Here is a 6,059-nt window from a genome sequence, read left to right as displayed (position 1 = left end):
GATAAAATTAACTTGCATCTGAAGGATAGATAGTTATGCCCTTTAGAATATTATTTTGCTCTGCAGTTGTCAAGACAAGTGATTTTTTTTTTTTTTTTTTTTACATTTTTTAACACAGTAAAACTTCATGTGTTGCACAAGCAGCATGATGCTGAATCCTGGGTGGGCATTTCTCTTTCACTGATGCGTATTTGTTACCAATAGGTGTTTCTAGTTTATCTACTTACTTCAAATAATAGTAAAATATAAACTAAAATTACTTTTTATGCAAACTCTTTTTCCTTCATGAAATCTGTAGTTAACATTTACTAAAGCACATTGTTCATATTTTGTTTCCTTACAGTGCTGTGTGTATAAAATAGTTTTTACTCTGAAAATTCCACTACGATCTGGTGATGTGAAGTTGAACTTAGATTCTGCACAGTAATTGGGACCTTTATCTACAGACCCAGAGACTCTAATTTGGGTAGCCAGCCTTGCAAGGTTCTTCCATGGGGTCAGGGCCCTGTGACAGCTATTTCAAGGCTCTCCATCCCATGGGGACAAGGGGCAGTGACAGCTATTTCAGCATGTTTGCTTTCTCTGCTATTTCCTGACACCCTTTCTGTGGGAAGGGACAGCTACTCCCTTCTGGAGGAGGGGAAAAAAGGGAACTGCTTGTAAACTTATTACCACTTTAAAAAAAAAAAATCATCTTGACTTTGTCTGTTATAACTGGTGTAACCTTTTCCATCCCAGCTATGTCTGCTGGGGAGGCATGTTTGGATTTTTCAAGAAGGAAATGGGAACACTGCACTAAATCTTGTTCTATCCCTCTTGTCCCCTTGTTTTATTTTTTTTGTTGTGAAGGACTAATTGTTAGTGGGACTGGTCCAGCTGGTGAAGGACTATCAGTTTGAATAGTGAGGGCTAGCAATGTGGTTTTAGCTTGAAAAAGTGTCAGTCTACCTCTAATAAATTGGTGTGTGTTTTGGCATGCTTTAGTCCTTACTCATGCATACAGTGCCTTAGCATCTGTGCTCTAGGCACATAATGAAGATTTATATAATCCCTAAGGGATTCTGCCCCTTTTCTGAATTCTCATAATGATTATGGTAGAAGATGAGAATTGTCTGCAGGGAAGTACAGGGGAGCTGTGTTGTCATACAACTGCTGCAGAAATTGCTGATAGTTGCTACAGCTCACTTGGTCCCTAGCAGGTCTGGCTCTGGTGTCACTTCTGCCTCCTAGGAAAAGTGAATAATCAGTTGAAGGAAGAGGGTGAATGTTTTATTTTATTTTTTCAAATGACATCATTGCACTGCAGGTAGTTTAAGAAATGCTGAGCAGCCTCAGTGCATTCTCCAGTTGCAGTTCAAATCATTAAACTTCTGCAATTGTCATTTATTGTCAGAGCCATGAATTCCACAACTTTTTGGATGTTTCCATATACCTCTTGTTGCTCTTGGTACAAGACAAACTGGCATCTTACCTAATACCAATAACAAACACTGTTTGCAAAAGAACATTTTAATAGCTGTAGTAATCTTACGTAAGATGACAATAGTGATTAAACTGTCTATATATAAATCCTTTTTTTTAAGCTGTTGGCAGCTTATGCATTAAAACAACATCATGCAGGTGAAAGCTGGGAGACGAAGGTGCTATGTCTTGCATACATTTTAGATTTTTTTTCATTAGTATTGGTTATCAAACATACTTTGGCAGAATGCATTCTTTTCACATCTCAAAGCCCTTCTCTAAAGGACTGGATCTGAGACCAGTGTAGAGAGGATTTAGTTTTCCTTTTATTTTAAATAGGCTTAGAAATATATTGAGCAGCAAAAAAAGTAAAAGGAACAGAAAAAAAGTAAGGCAGCTGAAATGTACCTGGCAGAATATCATTATAACAATATAAACACTGATTTTTTAATAATTCCTTAGAAGTTGTCAGCTATGAAACATTATGTTTGTATTCAAAGACTGTATTTTCACCTTTTTTTTTTTTTGAGGAGTGGTGAACTAATTTATTTGATCATTAGTTGCATATGTATAGATTAAGCATGAAATGACATCACTCTGGACAGTACTTCTGGCTTTCTCAAAAATACAGCAGTTATTTGAATTAAATTGTTACCACTTTAAAAATAAAAGCTCAGCTGTTACTTTATTATTTTCAAAGTGCTAAAAATATTTTAGAACCAGATAAAACACTACATTACAGCTAGTCATAGTTAAGTGTTAATTAAAATATTGACAGACAGGAGTATCACAGCTTAAATTCTTCTAAATCTGTGGAAAGGTAGATTGCAAACTGCATCTGCATTATAATAATTACATATTTAGCACTAAATTTTAGATGTAATAACTAAGCATTACAGCAAGAGTAAAGGCTAATAATCCCTTCCTGGCTCTATTACAAGAAGTTGCAAGTCAGTATCTGCTCTGCTGGCACTTGGCAGCTGCTCTCAGTGGGAGTGCTGGGCTCACTCTGGCTGCTGCCAGGTAGTAATCGCGTGTTGCTATCGGAATCGTGATTCCCAGATTCATGGAGTAGTTCTCACTCTGGCTGCACTATGTTCCTGTTGCATCTGCTCCTAGCTGCCTGTGCAGGATGGTACATGTTGTATCTCCCCACATCAGACACAAAGACTTATTTGCCACGATATACTTTGTTTTCTGTATAATTATGTTGAAGATTTTAGTTCCAGGCCACTAAAACTGTCGTCTTGGAGGCAGCTTCATTCCTGCTGTCTCTTCCACTTGCTCACTGTGGCAGCCTCCAAACCTGCTACTGCTGTTGGGGTCCACATTCAGGCAGCGAGTGCTGTGTGGAACTCAGTCTCAGCCTGCTTAGACCTTGGGGTGAAGGAGGGCGTTATGAGCAACCCTTATTGCATATTTCCATGCCAGTGCAATTAAGCTCTCAATATAAGAAGCTGTAAGCATCCTTACATGGTTTGTAGGACTTTTAACCCACTAGATGTAAACAGTCTATGTAAGTAGAGAGCATGAGTAGCCACACATGCTGTTAGATTTCCGTGTAATCCTGTGATTTTAATTCTGAATTAAGTCATTAGTGCCTTTCCATACTTCTGAGATATTTTGGTTTAGACTTCATTTCTAATTTTTGTGTTGACCTAGATTTTCTTCTTTATTTGGTCTGTGTCCTCCATTGTATTCAGGAAGGCTGTCTCCGCTATCCAGTGGATGCAGCGACAAACCCACAACTTAATAGCAAAACCCTAGTGAGCACCTGCTAGTTTCATCATCAGTTTCAAGGATCATTTTGGCTTTCAAACTATTTGCTTGTTTACTTCATGTCATGATAAAAAAGTAGCAATAATTGTTTGCAAACTGCCAGATTTGAGCACTGGACTCTTAGGACTAAATAATCAAACCCAGCTACTGCAATTACCAGCGTGTTCAAATTGAACAGGGTTTTTAAAAAAATTATGGCTTCCTTAAGGAGTGTTAACACTGTTGAGTTCTCTTACACAATGCTTGATCAAGATGATGGTGAGGTAACAAGATACCCTGGTATATTGTGATAGCTGTGGATAGAGGATCTAACATAACTGGTTCTAAGTGCTTTGGTATGTTTTTCTTTTGGTGGTAACACAGAGTTAAATTTTATGGGAGACTTGAGTCCTTTTCACCCGAATGGCCACCCAGGTCACCCAGCCTGACTTTGTGTATGGTATATATTGTACAGATTTATGTAGATCTGGTGTCTATTTAATCACTGCCCAATTTAGATCTTAGAACCTCTTGTTATTGTTGTTTAAGTATGCATAACAGCCCTTTCAAGTGTGACCTTTCTGTTGGTATGTGTCTCTGGAACAAACAAAGGATTTCATAATGAACAGCCTTGCCATAATGAGTCATTATTTTTTTAAAAATACAGCAACTATCTTAAGCAAATGTCATCATATATATTCTGTGGTCAGCACCAATTTGGACAAATTAAGCTGCATTCCACACTAAAATGTTGGTGTGCTAATACAAGAAGACAATTGTTCTAGTTGTTTCAGTGGGATTTTTTCACTGTTTTCTGTCCAGTCAGGCAAGTTCTCCCACATTACTTGGGAGATGAAAAGTGACTAGGTTTTAAATAAGTCAGCCTATTTTGCACAAATAAGCAAGACACATTCAACTATTGGGAATAAAATACAAAGATTACAAAGATTAAGTTTAGGTGGCTTATTTTATGTTTCATAATTACCTGTAGATTCGTATCTCCTATTGAAGTTCATCAATGACTGATGAAACACTGTTCCATTGCATCAGCAGAAATCTCTTGATATAACCAGCTTAATCCCAAGTTTTACTTTCATGACTATTTGTGTTGAAATAACAAATGTAATTGTGTAAAAGTGTCTGGGAACATAGCATCATAACCTCGGATTAATGTGTGTTACCACCTTGAAATGTCTGCGTAGGGTTATGAGCACTTGTTTTAGTACTGCTGGCTATGTAACCTCGTTAAAAGCATATACAAAGTGTACAACTGCTGCAGCTTCTCAATCTAAGATGAGGTTTCTGTATCACTTGGGGTGCTGCAGTAGCCCTCCTCTTCATTTGTAGTCCTGACTACACTGTCCTGACTAAAGTTAACAGAAATCCTATATCTAAATTAACTGGGATTACAACTTCACCCTCTCCCATATGATCCCATTGTTGGCTGCAATCCTATGAAAACACAAAGTCACAGAAAAGTACTGTTGCAGACATCTAGGCAAAAATTACACTTAGATGGTGATCCTGCTAATGTGGATGGACGCAGCAGTGACAGTACTCACAAATTCTGCTCATGTCATCTGTTTGCAAGATGAGATCTTAGGGTGCAGTATCACAGCCATCTTAACACCACGTTACGTAACAACATTTGGGCGTGAAGAACAACTCTAAAAAAAATGCAAAGGGATTACATAGATTGATCCAAGAGATAAAATTTTTATAAAGTTGGACAAATTGTTAAATAGCACAATTAACATAAGTTGGGAAAGATGAAATAATTTTTAAAAAAGGTTAAAAGTAGGAAGATCTAGCAAGATTGTGCTGTTGAGACTTTTTGGTAGTTTAAGCTCTGTCCAATTCAGATGCAGGATTGCTTACTTTTTCCTCTGACTTGGCCATTCCTCACAAGAACCTCTATCAACGAGAAATCTGCTTCTTGTATTAATAACATGCTTAAGAGTTTGCTCCAGGATATCCTTTGCATATTTCTTTTACAGTGGTACTTCAGTCTAAATTACTTTTTTCCCCTTGCCATGATTAAGGAATGCTGATAAAACATGATCAGTCGAGCTGCAAATACATCATGCTTGATTTCTGCTAAAGCCCAGGCACCAGACATACTATCTTGGTGAACGAGAGGAACGTTCCCTGAGGTGTACTGAGCGCACGTCTTTCGGCAGCACTGGCTTGCAGACTCGCTGACTTCACCCACGAGAATTAAACACCAGTTAAAACCAGGACAGCAAAATCAATAAAAGAAACGTCACAGGAGCTGTTCCAAACCCCACGTCTTTGTATTCCCCTCCTGTAATGGCAGCGACCTGGTCACTCGCGGCTCCGAGCGGCTGGGCCGGGCCCGTCTGTACCGAGGGCCGGGGGCGGCGGCGGGGCCCGGACCCTGATCCTCCACACAGCGGGGCCCTGTGCTCAAGACGCACGTGCGACGTTTTTAGATTTATGCCTCTAAATAAATCACAGATTTTTTTAAATTTTGTTTTATGTTCCAGATAATTTCAAGGGCACCGAAACTCCCCCGACACCGCCCCAGAGGAGAGCGGGCCCGCAATGCACCTGCCGCCCTCACACGTTGCGGACAGAAGCGCTGCGTACGCGACGGTCTGGCACGGGGAGAAGAACACAGCCCTGCGCTCCGTTTAACTTTGACCAATTCGTTCAAGTCACGGCCTCGTTTGTTTTCGGGTGGTCGCAACACGGCCCGGAAAGCCACCGGGAAGGGGACACCTGACAGCACGGCCACACGCCTGAACGGAACCGACTCCACTCGGCGAGGCCTGAGCCCGCCCGGCTTCCGTCCCAGATGATCCCTCCCCGCCTCCCCC

General features: G+C 40.1%; 1 long non-coding RNA gene across 1 annotated transcript; it reads right to left on the bottom strand.

Moving 5' to 3' along the window:
- Positions 1–1,247: 1,247 nt before the first annotated feature.
- Positions 1,248–6,038, bottom strand: LOC139801226 (uncharacterized). Its single transcript, XR_011728102.1, has 2 exons — positions 5,098–6,038; positions 1,248–4,886 (listed from the first exon to the last, which is right to left on the bottom strand). It is a non-coding gene; the product is annotated as an uncharacterized lncRNA (long non-coding RNA).
- Positions 6,039–6,059: the final 21 nt, after the last annotated feature.

Source organism: Heliangelus exortis, chromosome 11 (assembly GCF_036169615.1).
Source record: "Heliangelus exortis chromosome 11, bHelExo1.hap1, whole genome shotgun sequence".
In the NCBI taxonomy this organism is placed as follows: Eukaryota; Metazoa; Chordata; class Aves; order Apodiformes; family Trochilidae; genus Heliangelus; species Heliangelus exortis.
Note: the sequence above shows the minus strand (reverse complement) of the source record. Positions and strands in the feature narration are given on the sequence as shown.